Source organism: Lissotriton helveticus, chromosome 1_1 (genome assembly GCF_964261635.1).
Source record: "Lissotriton helveticus chromosome 1_1, aLisHel1.1, whole genome shotgun sequence".
Lineage (NCBI taxonomy): Eukaryota > Metazoa > Chordata > Amphibia > Caudata > Salamandridae > Lissotriton > Lissotriton helveticus.
The window spans coordinates 926,579,285-926,595,519 of record NC_136057.1 but is presented as its reverse complement, the minus strand read 5'-3'; the positions used below and the strand labels follow the sequence as shown (position 1 = coordinate 926,595,519).

The window sequence follows — 16,235 nt, the reverse complement described above, 5'->3', positions numbered from 1 at the left end:
GAAGGTGCTCCATCATCTGCAAGAGACAACTCAGTTGTTGCACAAGTTGGGTTTTTCGATAAATGTACCCAAGTCTCACCTGGTGCCCTTCCAGCGCAACCTGTTCATAGGTGCAGTGCTGGACACTACTGTTTGTCGTGCATTCCCTCCACCTCAAGGGATTTGCGACATTCAGGAAATGATTCCTTTGTTCTACAATGGAGCGGTCGTTCCAGTCCTGAAGGTTCTTCGCCTGCTCGGCTTCTTGCATTTTGTTGGTCAACCCTGCACGCTGGCATATGAGGGCACTCCAGTGGTGCCTTTGCAGGCAGTGGTATCAGCACAACGGAGATCTCAGGGAGTCAGTGAGGATCTCCAGAGAAACTGCAGCAGATCTGTCTTGGTGGAGCGTGGAAGGCAATCTGTCGCAAGGAAAGCCTTTTCAACTTCCTCCATCGGTGGCCACGGTAATAACGGATGCATCCACTCTCGGGTGGGGTGCTCATCTGGGGGATCTGGAGGTCAAGGGTCTTTGGTCTCCAGAGGAAAGGTTGCTTCACATCAACCTTCTGGAATTGCGGGCGATACGTTTGGCACTCAAGGCCTTCCTCCCTTCCCTTCGCGGTGTGTCAGTGCAAGTCCTGACGGACAACACGACCGTGATGTGGTACATCAACAAGCAGGGAGGAGTGGGGTCGCAGTGTCTCTGCAGAGAGGCTCTGCGTCTCTGGTCCTGGGCTCAGGACCATCAGATTTGTCTGATGGCAAATCATCTGGCCGGAGTTCAGAACGTTCGTGCAGACAGCCTCAGTCGGCAGTTCTCTGCCGACCACGAGTGGAGGCTTCATCCGGAGGTAGTTCGTCACGTCTTTCGGACGTGGGGGACTCCTCAGGTGGACCTTTTTGCCACTCAAGAGAATGCTCACTGCCCGTTATTCTGCAGTATCCAGTATCCGATGCAAGGAGCCTTGGGGGACGCGTTTCAGTTGAGTTGGAGCTCGCAACTCCTTTACGCGTTTCCTCCCATACCTTTGATTCCTCGGGTTCTGAGGAAAATTCGCCAAGACTGGGCCCAAGTCATATTGGTCTCCCCGGATTGGCCAAGAAGGGTGTGGTACTCAGACCTTCTCCACCTCTCCTCTCACCCGCCGCTCCGCCTCCCTCACAGGGCAGATCTCCTCTCCCAGATGGAGGGGCAGGTTCTACACCCCCACCTCCAGACCTTACACCTTCATGCCTGGAGATTGAATGGGGCAACCTGAGTTCTTTTTCTCTCCCGCCTGACGTGATGGATGTCATCTTGTCAGCCAGGCGTGACTCTACTAAGTCCATCTATTCTTATAGGTGGTCAAAATTTGTCGTTTGGTGTGGGGAGAAATCTATAGACCCTTTGAGAGCCCATTTGTCTGATGTTCTCCAGTTTGCCCTTTCTCTGGCGCAACAGGGGCTTGCTGTTGCCACAGTGAAGGGCTATCTTTCAGCGCTGTCGGCATTTCTCTGTTTGCCTGACCAGCCATCTCTTTTTAAATCTCCTGTGGTTTTAAGGTTTTTGAAGGGCCTCACGAATAAGTTCCCTCCTACTCCTTTTATTGTGCCTCAGTGGGACTTAAATCTTGTTTTGACCTTTTTGATGGGTGCTCCTTTTGAGCCTCTTCACAAATGTCCTAATTAGGCTTTTGACTCTTAAGACAGTTTTCCTCGTTGCAATAACCTCGGCAAGGAGGGTAAGTGAGCTTCAAGCTCTTAGTTCCAAGCCCCCTTTCTTGTCCATTCATGCTGATCGAATGGTACTTAGGACCAGGGCTGCTTTTCTGCCTAAGGTGGTTACTCCTTTCCACCTTGGTCAATCCATTACCCTCCCTACTTTTTATCCTCCCCCACACCCTTCCAAGGAGGAGGAGAGGTTGCACCGTCTGGACCCCAAAAGGGCGGTGTCCTTTTACTTGGACAGATCTAAAGACTATCGTTTGGATGACCAGCTCTTCATTGGCTTTGCTGGCTGCAAGAAAGGAAGAGCGGTCCATAAAGGAACTTTATCGAGATGGATCGTCCTCTGTATAAAGATCTGCTACTCTTTGGCCGGTAAGGAACCTCCAGAGGGTATAAGGGCTCATTCTACAAGAGCTAAGTCATCAACCTCTGCATTGGCTAGAGGAGTTCCTGTAGAGGATATTTGTAGGGCGGAACTTGGTCTTCCCTCCACACTTTCGCAAAGCATTACTGCTTGGATTCCGAGGTGAGGAGGGACGGTCACTTTGCACGCTCTGTTCTCCAGGATTTCTTGGTCTAGAAGAGTGGACACCCTCCTCCGGGAGTGGGGACTGCTGTGGGACTCTATTCACAAGGTGAGGAATCCACATGGCAGATGTATCTATCAGAAGAACAAGTTACTTACCTTCGGTAACGCTTTTTCTGGTAGATACAATATCTGCCTGTGGATTCCTCACTGACCCACCCGCATCCCCGTTGTCCACTCTTCTATGCCAGTGTTTCTATTATGTATTTATTTTATTGTCAAATGTTTTATTGCATTTGCTTTACACTGTGTGTGTTACCTTGATATTTGTACTGCGTTTCATGTGTATATGTCTTCTGTCATTGGTCCGTCCGTGTGCCTAGAAGGCACGGAAAAAAGGGCGGAACTGATGTCATCACGCAGGCGTGGGCCTAATATAGGCGTCGGTGACGTCAGCGGAGTCGCGAGCGATGCCGTGCCTCTATGACGTCCGAGTCCACGTCGGCGCGAAGCTACGAAAAGAATTTTCGAATGTTGCTGACGCAGGGGGATATTCACAAGGTGAGGAATCCACAGGCAGATATTGTATCTACCAGAAAAAGCGTTACCCAAGGTAAGTAACTTGTTCTTTACTGCTCCTGTGTCAGGCATGGTAGTTGGATCAAGATCAGTCGGCATAATGAATGTCTACCTGGCCACATTCACTATGTTGGATGCGAATGTGCGCACCGGGCGGACCTCCGAAGAGGGTGCACCCCGTCCGAAATTTGGTTCTACTGTTGGAGTCTATTGGGATCGGTCTTTGACATAATTGGGATGCTGAAGTGGGAGGGGAGTGGGGAGGGAGCTGTTGGGTATCATATTATAGATCATTGCACTTGAGAAACATTGCTGAAATCCAATGTAATATTGATATATGTACTGCTCTTGCGTCTTTTCATGAAATTACACCAACCGTGCAGTTTGACATTGTATCATCATACTATGATAGTTAATGTGTACTAATGCCATTCACTGACATGTTACAACCCAAACATATCGACTTCTTAACCTGGAATGTTAGGGGTTTAAACAATCCAAGAAAGATCAGACAAATCTTTGCGTATTTCGATAGGCTGAGGGTAGATGTTGCATTCCTACAGGAAACGCACATTGCCCCGCATGCAACACAGACTATTGGGCGTAGATGGGCAGAATCATCCCTTAGCTCTGCCTACTTTTTGTACTCAAGGGCGTTGCTGATTTTGGTAAGAAAAGGGCTGCAGTTCAATATCAGCAACATCATCCTTGGATGAAGAGGAGCGTTATATACTGTTAACAGGGGTCCTCAGGGGGCAGAAACTTGCATTACTAAACGCATATGACCCGAATATAGATGATCCTGATTTCTATCTCAACAAATGGCGCAAAATTAAAGAATCACAGGACATCCCACTGATTTGGGGCGGGGATTTTAACATAGCACTGAACGACGTACTTGACAGATCAGATTCATCAATTGAACCACATAAACAGGCCCTAGGTAAATTAAAAGATATTATGGAGGATATGCAACTTAATGACATTTGGAGAACCCGCCATCCAGAGCGCATGGAGGCCACACACACATCAGCAGCACACAATAGCCGGTCATGTATAGATTATTGACTTGACACTGATGATGTAGCGTTATGGACGGAGTCTGTTAAACACCTCCCTCGTGCACTATCCAATCATAATCCGGTGTTGCTTACACTCACTATACCATTATATGTGCCCCCACCTTATAGCTGGAGGTTTAATGTAAAGGCACTATTGGACAGCCAGTACACTGACGCAAATAGCCAAGCTATCACTGAATATTTTGAATTAAATGCTCCCACCACTGAAGATCCGGACGTGCTCTGGGAAGCTTTCAAAGCCACAATTAGGGGAGTCTGTATAAGCACTACCGCTGGCATTCTTAAAGATATACAAAGACAACTCACTATACGGGAAGATTGGATGCACGCATTGGAGCAGGACTATGAATGCACGTTAGACACAAAAATATTAGGGGAAATTAGAACTGTCCTAACGGAATACCAAACATTTGCAGATGATGAACTAAAATACGAGGTGAAACGGCAGGTGGCGCGCTCTTGTAGGGAAGCAGGCAGACCTGGGCGTAACCTGGCAGCCAAAACAAACAATTTGGGCAATCAGAGATGCCAGCGGGGTCCTGCACCATGATATACAGGACTGCCACCCCGGAGGAAATAATGGAATATTTAGCTGATGTCTCGATTGCGTGGTTATCGGATACACAGAGGGAATACCTTTCATTACCTGTCACTGTTGAGGAAGTCACCAAAGTCATTAAATCATTGCCCAATGGTAAAGCGCCTGGCCCAGACGACTTCACGTGCGAATTTTATAAGACGTTTGTATGTAGATCAGTTAGCACCCTACTTAGTAGAGGTGTACGGAGATGCCCATGATAAACAACTGCTGCACCAATGCTGAGGGAAGCCATGATAATTGCCCTTTTACAACCACACAAAGATCCTGAATATTGCGATTCCTATAGACCCTTATCCTTAATAAATGTAGATACAAAAATACTAGCTAAATTGCTGGCTACACGATTACAGCCGCTGATGTCCAAACTTGTACTACCGGACCAGTCCGGGTTCATTCCATCAAGATCTACAGCGCACAATACCAGAACTCTCTTTGGATTGTCACATTACTTAATCCCTAATACTAAAGCCGCTGCAAAAGCATTTGATTCCATAGAATGGTCATACCTCCACATGGTGATGAGTCGCATGGGATTCCCCCCGATGTTTATGCAGTGGATACAAACGCTATAGACTGCTCCAACAGCACGGGTTAAAATTAATAAAAATATATCTGAACCACTGCGCATTGGTAGAGGGAAACAACAAGGTTGTCCACTGTCCCCGCTACTATTTGCCGTAATACTTGAACCATTAGCTTGTAAAATAAGACAAAGACACCACTATTCGGCACTTCAATTCCCACAACGGCCGCTACACATATCATTATATGCAGACAACATGATGTTATACGTCCGAGACCCCGCTCAAAACTTAAATCCTCTACTAAGTGAGCATATTAAATTTGGTCAGCAGTCGGGACTTAAAATAAATTGGTCCAAATCCCTCATTATACCACTATGCCACTAACAGATTCTACACTTCCGCATGCTATAGATTATCCATTGTAATGGCAATCGGAACCGGTGAAATATTTAGGATTCGTGTATCAACGGAACCCGGAAATAGTTATCCGCACCCATTACGGTTATCGCGATTAGTGCGCTGGAAGATAAAATTAAGAGATGGATTTGTTTGCCATTGTCACTGGCTGATCGTTTGGCGTTTGTGAAAATTGTTATCCTACCTAAATTGCTGTACCTTTTTTAATAATATTCCAATCAAGCCCCCAATGGAGGTGTTTCATAGGATTAATATCATGGTTCTGCAGTTAGTGTGGGCGGGTAAACAGGCCTGTATTGAAATGCGTGTACTCACATTACCTTATTCACAGGGCGGTCTAAAAGTGCCAGACTTTTTGTTATATTACTTATGTGCACAAGCGCAATACGCACACTATTGGTATCACGAGGTCCCATTCATTACACATGTTATGTTGCAATCGAAGAAGGAGATGCGCTACCAATACCACTGACAGCGATCATTACGCACCAACGACCCCCCTTACACGAACGAGACACAAACCCTATAGATAGAACAAACAAAGCTTGGAGAATGATGGGGCGAAAAGCAAACACATTTCCATTATATGCTCCTGCGTTGCCATTACATCACCACCCAGAAATTTCAGTCACCCAAGAAAAAGTGGGAATGAATTTACTCAAGAATGTGGGTATAGATACCATGGGCGATCTTTACCATAATGGCCAATTCAAGTCACTTGAAGACCTCACTTACATAACTAACCAAACGCTACTATTTAAATTCACGTATCACAGATTACAGGGAGCGATAAAGAAATGATATACGTTTTACCCTACAGAACCACAGCAACTATCCTCATTGCAACTAATGATTACCACTCCCACAGCCAAGCACATGGTATCTAGGTTATATGTTGCATTACAAGAAGATATAGCGGGAAATACACCAAATGAACTAAAGAAATGGAATGATTGTTTAGCTGAACCGCTGACAGTGGTAGAATGGACAAGCACCTGTTCATTAACAAGTTTATTAACACCTAATGGAAACTTGCGTCTGATACATTATAAATATCTCCGTCAGACCTATTACACACCAGCTAGGCTTAAAAGGTATGGCCTAAGACAAGACTCCAGTTGCCAGCGTTGCAAGGTGGAAATGGCAGATTTCATACACCTGGCCTGGAGTTGCCCTGTAGTAGCAGAATATTGGGTAAAAGTGTCTCAGGTGCTGAGTACTATGGTAGGAATGAACATAGAATGCACTGTGCGTGTATGTTTGCTAGGCCTGGTGCCTAATGTGCGCGCCACTAAGAAACAATTCTGTGCAGATGCATTGTTACTGGCTAAACAACTTATTTCACTATGTTGGGGTGGGAAGAAGATACCGAAGATCAAACAGTGGCGCAAGATTTAGCGTACTGTAAAGATACATTGCTGACGTATGAGGAGGAATTACCTGCGGGCTCACGACCAAGAGATTATTGGACATTTCTAACTGACTATCTGCAATCGCACTAAGTTGTCTAATTGTATGTAATAACTGTACCGACATGTACGAAACTGTGCAGGATACTGTAAGATTAACTATCTGGATGAAGGATGTTGTTGAGCAATGGTCTCTAAGTTTTACTGATTGTTGACATCTTATGTCTTGAAAATGCCACCAATAAAAAAAACATTTTCCTTACCCAGACCCAATGCAAAAAAAAAACAAATAGGAGGCAAGTACACAAAAGCCCTTGGAGATACTTCACAAGCAGGTTCACAGCAAAGTTCCAGGCTGTGTCCTCTCCTAGGCAGAAACAGCAACTGCAGGCCAACCCAGCAAAGTAACACATAGCAAAGGGTCAGTTTCCTCCACAGCTCCTCAGCCCTTCAGGCGAAGGTTCCCCTTGAGTCCAAAAGTATTCTAAAGTTCTTGGGTTTTAGGTCTAATATTTATACCCTATGTTCTGTTTGTAGTCTTTGTTCTAGAGGCCCTGAGCTCAGTACAAACCGGTTCAGCCCTCCCTGGTCCAGCTTGACCACAGGGGCTGTAGACCGCATTGTACAGAGGAAACACAGCCTATTATGGTGCTAGTGAAAACTCCTTCCACCACTCTAAAGGCAGAAATGTCTTTTCAGCCTGGCTATGAGTCACCAAGGAAAGGCAGGACACACCTCACCCCGCCTTGTGACTGTCTTGAGTGAATGCACATCCCCAGCTCCTGTCACTCCAAAACCAGAAGGCGAATACTCAAACAGGCAGAGGCACACAGAATGGTAAAGCAAGAGAATGCCCACTTTCTAAAAGTCACATTTTCAAACACACAATTTAAAAATCCCCTTTACTGAAAGGTGTGTTACTAAATTCTGAGTTCAAAGAGCCTAAACTCCATTTCTCCCCCGGTCCTAATAGAAAGTTACACTTATCCAGTATTATGGGTGTCTCTCATAGATTCACATGCCTGAATCATTCCCCGTCGTCGGGATGGGAGTCCCCGGTACATAAATAAAGTAATGTCCTATAGACATATAGCCTAAAGGCCTCACATTAGTAACATTCCTGGCAGGAGCCTCAGTCCCTCAGATTTTCTACCGCACGTTGCGCTAAGGGAGTCATCCCTGAGCTGTGCTCAGGTTTGTTTCTTCACAGCATTTTCTTCAAGCATTTTGGAATATTTTCCTGTTTTTTCCTCAAGTGAAAGCTATACACTATGGCTGACACTCCAAAGTAGGGTCTCTTTAGAGCCTGTGGCTCTTGTGGTAAGAAAAGGCTACACATCGACGATCAACATAAGGACTGCCTTTACTGCCTATACCCAGATCATTCTGCTAAAGACTGCAAGGTATGTCAAACCTTTTCAACTAAGACCCTTAAAGATAGAGAAGGACACCTTTTAATCTGCCTCCAAAGGCTTAAAGATAGAGATAACTTGAATTCCTCTGAGGAGAGTGAAGGTTCTTCAGTCTCCTCGAAATTATCTCTGAAAAGACCAAGGGTAGCTTCCCCTGGCCCCTTGGACACTCCTCAAAAGAAGACATCAAAAAAGTCTTCAGAGGCTATGTCAAAAACAGCTTCGGAGAAAGAGGTTCACACCTTCAACAAGCCTGCACCGTCGACGACGCCAATAACGTCGACGACATCTTCAGCGACGAAGAAAACAGTGTCTCCTGCTTATGTGTCTATGTCGATGACGACAGTCTCGACGACAAAGGCTTCATCGCCATTATCATCATCGACAACGACGACCCCATCGTCAACGAAGGGTAAGGCTTTATCGTCTACAATAGTAATCAAGAGATCATCGTCGAAACCTAAGATCCCGTCGATGACAGCCTCGCCGACGACAGCGTCAACGGCGAGATCCTCACCGTCGGCATCGACACCGTCGACGAAGGCCTCGTCGTCAAAGACACCGCCGACGAGGGCACCGTCGACAAAGGCATCGTCGACGAAGACATCGTCGACGAAGGCACTGTCGACGAAGGCACCGTCGACGGCAGGAACATCTATACTGTCGACGAAGGCCCCGTCGACGACAGCTTCATCGGCTATGGCAACGGTCGACACTACTCCGTCGACGGTGATTGGTTCTGGCTTCCAAACAGCTTCTGTGCGTCTAAAGATCACGAGAAAGACGCTGACGCCGGAGTTAACTTCTCCTAGCTGTGTGCAGCTATTGCCACCAGCATGTCTCCTTCAAGATGAGGATTCTGATGACGGAGATATGTTCCAGATGGCAACTAGCCCCTCAGAACTGCATGTCAAATGCCAGAGCTCAGATGAGGAGGATGCTCAGGAAGAGGTAGTTCATCCACCTCTTACACCTATGGTCTGTCTTCTAGCATCCCTAGTTACAGATCTGCGATACCTCATCCAAGATTACAAGCAGAGGTTCCCAGAATCTCCGGCTCCTCCATCTACCACGGCAGCTCCATCACCAAGACCGGGACCCTCGCCCTTAACCATTCAAAAGGAACGGGTGGATTTGCCAGATCCTCAATCTTCTGATGAAGAAGATGAGGAGGAACAGCAAGAAGAAGGTGAATTGCAGGACGATAAATCTGTCCATGAGGACTGGGAGAATTACGTCATACCTTCGCCAGCATCTCCAGTGCCTGCAACCTCAGATTCTCCGCCGGTTGACATCAGCGGTTTCCATAATGTGGTGGAAAGGGCAGCTAAGCGCTTTCAAATTACTATGGATTCCCAGGAACAGGACTGTTTCCTGTACGATTTCAAGAAACCTCTCAAAAAATCAACGAGGTCAATTCCTATTATTGAATATCTTTGGACACAGGGGGTTCAGGTTATGCAGAATCCCGCCTCTGTTTCGCCTGTGATCCCTCGATTGGACAAAAAGTACAAAGCTCCAAATACGGCACCGGCTTGTCTGACAGGTCATCCTAAACCGGATTGGGTGGTGACGCAGGCGGCCCAAAAGAGCTCCAGAAATCCTTCATCTCCTTTATCGGCTCCGCCTGATAAAGATGGAAGAAAGTTGGACAACATTGGGAAACGGTTTTCCTCAATGTCGGCAATGACCGTCAAGGCAGCAAATGCCCTAGCGCTTCTTGGGCGTTATAATAGGCAATTGTGGGCAGATATATCCCCATACCTGTCCGAATTACCTGACGCGTTCAAAGAGGATGTAAAGAAAATACTACTGGAGGGTGAAACATCAGCATTGGAGATTATAGACTGTGCAATGGACGTCGCTATGACAGGATTCCGCCAACTGGCTGGAGCAGTGGTTTTGAGGCGCCAAGGATGGCTAAAAGCAACCCCATTCCGTCCTGAGGTGCAGACAAAGATTTTGGATATGACATATGACGGCCAACTATTATTTGGCACCAAAATTGACGAGGCTCTACAAAATATAAAAAAGGACACAGACACTGCAAGAACCTTGGGCACACTCCAATATAAAAATCAGTCCTTTCGGGGAAACAGAGGAAGAGGTCAATCTTCCTACAAAGGAGGTTTTCAATACAAGTCCTCTTACTCATCCAACCAGAGTAGGCCACAGTACCAGCAACGCCAGCAGCAAGAAGGCCAACAATCCATGTATGGAAAGTCGTCCTTTCGGGGTAGAGGACAAAGGAGAAACAACGGACGTAGACAATGACTTGTTTATTCAGCCAGTCCAGACCTCATCTCGCTTATTAAAAATTGGAGGAAAAATTACCCATTTTCTGCAAAATTGGAAGATAATTACTACGGACCGTTGGGTCCTTCAATTAATACAATTCGGCCATTCTATGGAATTCATAAGCACCCCTCCACAAACTCCGCCTCGCCCAATGCATCACAAAAACCTACGGCTGCTTCTACGAGAAATTTCTGTTATGCTGCAGAAAGGAGCAATAGAGAAGGTACCACCATCCCAAAGGGGAAAAGGATTTTATTCCCGTTTCTTTATGATCCAGAAAAAAGAAAGAAAATGGAGGCCAATCCTAGATCTCAGGGCCCTTAACAAATTCCTGAAGAAGCAGTCGTTTCGCATGGTAACGATCGAGGAGGTCTTACATATTCTAGAAGAGGGAGAGTTCATGGCGTCACTAGACTTACAGGACGCTTACTTCCATATACCAATTCACAAGAATCACAAAAAGTACTTGAGATTTGCAGTAGCGGGCAGGCATTTCCAGTTCTGCGTCCTGCCCTTTGGACTCAAGTCGGCGCCCCACATCTTTACGAAATGTCTTTCCCCAGTGGTGGCATATCTCAGACCGCGCCGTCATCAAGTCTTCCCATATCTGGACGACTGGCTGATCAAGGCACCATCTTTCGAAGACGCGTCCAGGTCTTCCAACGCCTGTCTAAGTCTCCTCAATTGCCTGGGTCTCACGCTCAACCAGGAGAAATCAAACCTCCGACCTTCTCAAACCATCAACTTCCTGGGTGCAACCTTGGACACACGTTCTGCAAAAGCGTTCCCATCTCAGGTGAGGAAAAACAAACTCCTAGCACTAGCGTCTGGAGTTGCCTCGAAAAGAGTGTAGACGGTCCGCCTCTTCAAATCCCTTTTGGGGAAGAAGTCATCGTGCATCCTTTTGATCCCTCACTGCCATCTACGGATGCGTCCTCTGCAGGAGGCACTCTTGAGGCAGTGGGTCCAATGCACAGGGTCATTTGACAACCGCACAAAGGTGACTTCTCAGATGGTCAAAGCTTTGCGATGGTGGATGTCATCACGAAACCTGTCTCAAGGATTGACATTCCTGCTTCCAGCGGCTCCTCGTGTCATCACAACAGACGCCTCCTTAGAAGGTTGGGGAGCCTTCCTACAGGAGCTGCAGATCAGCGGAAAATGGTCAGCTGCAGAGAAAAAACTCCATATCAATCTGCTCGAGCTGGGAGCGGTCTTCCTGGCCCTGCAGTCTTTCTTACCAAGGATCAAAAACTCCCTAGTGCTTGTCAGGACAGACAACACTACGACGATGCACTACATCAACAAGCAGGGAGGGAAGCGCTCGCTGACACTCTCTCGCGAGTCGCATAAAATCTGGATTTGGCTAATAACGAACAATGTAGCCCTGCGGGCGGAATATGTCCCAGGCATGGACAATGTACTCGCCGACTCGTTGAGCAGGCAGAAAACATCATCTCATGAGTGGGAACTAGATCAGAAGATCCTCAACCAAATCTTCTAGATGGGGCTCGCCACAGATCGATCTTTTCGATGCAAGGATCAATGCCAAATGCCCACACTTCGCAAGTTGGCATCCCCAATCAGGGTGTCTAGGGAATGCATTTTCCATTGCATGGCGCAACGTCTTTGCGTACGCCTTTCCGCCATTCCCGATGCTTCCCAGAGTCCTCAGGAAAATGAAAGTGGAGCCTTGTACTCTCATTCTAATAGTCCCAACTTGGCCAAGACAACATTGGTTCACGGAACTCCACCGTCTATCCTTGAAACGCCGATCCGTCTGAAGCAATGTCCGTCTCTGCTCACAATGAACAACCGGCAAGTTCAGCATCCGGATCTGGAATCTCTCAAGTTAGCCGCCTGGCTCCTGAGTTCCGAGAGTTTCGAAATTTGAATATTCCGCAGGACTGTAGAGACAACCTTGCTAGAGCACAAGAGGATAGCACCACCAAAACGTATTCCCTGAAATGGAAGAGGTTTTGTGTTTGGTGTACAGATCAAGGGATACACCCTTTCTCTTCCTCACCGGAACAAGTTTTACCATACCTGTTACATCTGGCAAAGTCGGGCCTAGCCCACTCTTCCATTAAAGTCCACTTGGCTGCAATATCCCGTTATAAGAGAACTTCAGCGGGTCCATCCCTCTGGTCAAACAGGTTGATCAAACAATTTTTGAAGGGATTATACAGGTCTTTCCCTCCAGTAAGGATGTTGCCACCTACCTGGCATCTGAATATAGGGGCCCGATGTAGGTAGCCCTTTACCGATCGGAATCGGCCGAAAATACCGATTTTCGGCCGTTTCCGATCGGTAAAGGGCTATGGAGATGTAGGAACACATTTTCGGTAATTTTACCGATTCGTTATCATTACCGAATCGGTAATATGTACCGATTCGGTAATGATAACGATTCGGTAAAATTACCGAAAATGCAATGTAGGTAGCCTATGTTCCATCAGCACATGGCTTACAGAATCGGTATTTTACCATGGAATACAAATCCATGGTAAAAAAACGATTCCTGTGTACATGCACATCTGTGCATGTACACATGTGCCATGTGACAGACAGACGTGCCCTTAGGGCATGTCTGTGTGCCACATTGCACACATGCCCGTTTTGGGGGTGCTAGAGGGTGTCAAAGTGACACCCCCTGCACCCTTGTGAATTCTTTAATTACCGATTCGGTAAATACCGAATCGGTAATGCCTAATCATTCCTATGGGCTTCAAAGCCCATAGGAATGAATGGGCATTACCGATTCGGTATTTACCGAATCGGTAATTAAAGAATTGTTAAGGATTCGGTAACGAATCCAGATGTTGGGACCTACATGCCATTTACCGATTTTGAAATACCGAATCGGTAAAATTCGGTATTTCAAATTCGGTAAATGGGATTTACCTACATCGGGGCCATAGTTCTTAATCAGCTCATGAAGCATCCATTCGAGCCAGTGCACAGAGCTGATCTGAAGTACATCTCTTGAAAGACAACGCTCCTGCTTGCGCTCACCTCTGCAAGGAGGGTGAGTGAACTGCAGGCATTTTCAATTCAGGATCCTTTTCTGCAATTTAAAAATGACAGGGTGATCATGAGGACCAATCCGAAGTTTAACCCAAAAGTTGAGTCCGATTTCCACCTTAATGAGCCTGTGGTTTTGCGTTCCTTCTTCCCAAATCCCAGTACAGCAGCAGAGAGATCATTGCATTCCAAGCGATACTTAAAATTTTACATCGATAAAACAAAAGCGTTCAGAAAGTCAAATCAGCTTTTTGTAGCTTACAGCAGACCTAGGAAGGGTCTCCCACTTACTAAACAGAGCATCTCACGCTGGATTTCTGCAGCCATCTCTTTCTGTCATGAACAAGCAGGACAGCCACTACGCTCTAAGGTGCGAGCCCACTCCACGAGAGCTATGTCCACTTCTATGGCACTTTTTGCAGGGGTGCCGGTCATTGACATTTGCAGAGCGGCAACATGGAAGTCGCCACATACCTTCACTAGGCATTACTGCCTGGACACGGAGCTTATGAAAGATGCAGCGGTGGGACAAGCAGTACTACGCCATCTATTTCACTGAGGTGCGCCTTCTTTCATCCCTCCATCATTCTCTTGTATGCACATTTCTTTACTGATGCTTGTTGTTGGCGTCTATTGGCTGATACTAGTCGCTTGATATGTTATTATCTAATGACTTGTATTTACTGTACCATCCGAAATGTGCTCTCTGCATTGCTTGCTACTCTGATTCAGGCATGTGAATCTATGAAAGACACCCATAATACTGGATAAGAAATGCGTTACTTACCTGTAACTGCAGTTATCCAGTATTGGTGTCTTTCATAGATTCACATGCAACCCCCCCGCCTCCCCTGGAAGGACTCACCTAATTCTCTCAGTACAAGCCTACTTAGCCTAGTGCGTACGAAAATCTGAGGGACTGAGGCTCCTGCCAGGAGGATTCTAGAGGGAGGTGACAGCTGATTGGCTCTTTTCTAGAGTGTGGTCCTTTTTACAAAAGGACATAGATATGTTACTAATGTGACGCCTTTAGGCCTACTATTCTCTATATGTCTATAGGACATTACTTTATTTATGTACCGGGGACTCCCATCGCGATGACGGGGAATGATTCAGGCATGTGAATCTATGAAAGACACCAATACTGGATAACTGCAGTTACAGGTAAGTAATGCATTTCTTGTAAGATGTTACAAGGCAGTTCCCATGATAACCTATGGGACAAACACCCTTTCAGTAGTGAAAAACGAAATACACAGAATGTCACTATCAGTACATGTAAAACACACCAGCACATGGATTTCCTTTCACATACATTGTACCCTGCCCATGGGGATACCTTGGGCCTACCTGAAGGGTGCCTTACTTGTAAGGAAACGGAAGGTTAGGGCCTGGCAAGTGGGCACACTTGCCAGGTTGACAAGGCAGTTTAAAACTGCAGTGGCCGGTCAGAGACACATTTACAGGGCTACTCATGTGCATGGCACAAACAGCGCTGCAAGCCCACTAGTAGCACTTGATTTACAGGCCCTGGCAAACTCGGTGCAATTTAGTATGGACTTACCAGTAAATCAAATATGCCAATCATGGATAATTAATTGTAATCCAATTTACACAGAGAGCATATTCACTTTAACACTGATCAGCAGTGATAAAGTGCCCAGAGTCCTATAGCCAACATAAATAGGGTCAGAAAAAAGGAGGCAAACCACAAAAAGTTTGGGGCTAAACTTACAAATAGGTCCAGGGCTAACACAGAGGGCCATCACAATGTATCATACTCTGTATCAAAATCTGCTACCCATTGCCTTAGAAGCAACCCACTGAGGGTTTGTATGTCAATTCCATCAGATCTAAGGCTGCTACCACTTCGTTAGCTCATGAAGTTCTGGTCCTGGACATCTGCCAAGCAGCAACGTGGGCTTCCATGCACACAGCTACCAAACACTACTGCACGGGCAGTCAGGTCCTTAGAGATGGGCATTTTGCCTGTTCGCTACTGCAGGACTTCCTCATGTGAAATTGGGCCGCAGACCCACCTCTGGGGAGGTATTGCTTAAGCATCTATTCTAAGGTAAGGAATATGGAGCTAGAAGTCTCTTATCAGATGAACAAGTTGCTTACCTTCAGTAAGTCCTTATCTGGTAGAAACTGTATCTAGCCGCAGATTCCTTACTGACCCTTCTTTCCTCTCTGCTCTGCGAACGGACTTCTAGGGACAGGACTTTCCTCTTTCAGGGCCCAAGTTTTCAACACCAGTGGTCAGTGTACTTTGTGGCTCTGCTCTTCTGGCGTGGAAAGTTGCGTAAAGTAACAGACAGCGCACCTAGGTGGCACCTATATAGGCACCACGAACGTCACTTCTGCCGGGGACAACACCAACAACGCCACCTCCGGGCAACCAGGGGTACTGCTCGCAAAAAATATCCAGATCCAGTTCTACACCTTGGGATAATTCTAAGGTAAAGAATCTTCAGCTAGATAGAGTCTCTACCAGATGAGGTGTTACCAAAGGTAAGTAGCTTTTTAATTCGGTCTCAATACTTTAATATGTGTCACTGCCTTTCAGTATTTGAAAAGGATGCCCTAACACGCCCCTTCCAAAAACCGAATGGCAATTGGGTCACAAATGCAACTTGCAATTTGGTGACAAGTTACTAAATTGTAATTTGGC

At 46.4% G+C, this 16,235-nt stretch overlaps 1 protein-coding gene across 10 annotated transcripts in view; it reads left to right on the top strand.

Annotated features, from left to right (window-relative positions):
• The window catches only part of SAXO6 (stabilizer of axonemal microtubules 6), a 541,049-nt gene that overhangs the window by 235,711 nt on the left and 289,103 nt on the right, over positions 1–16,235 (top strand). The window lies entirely within an intron of this gene.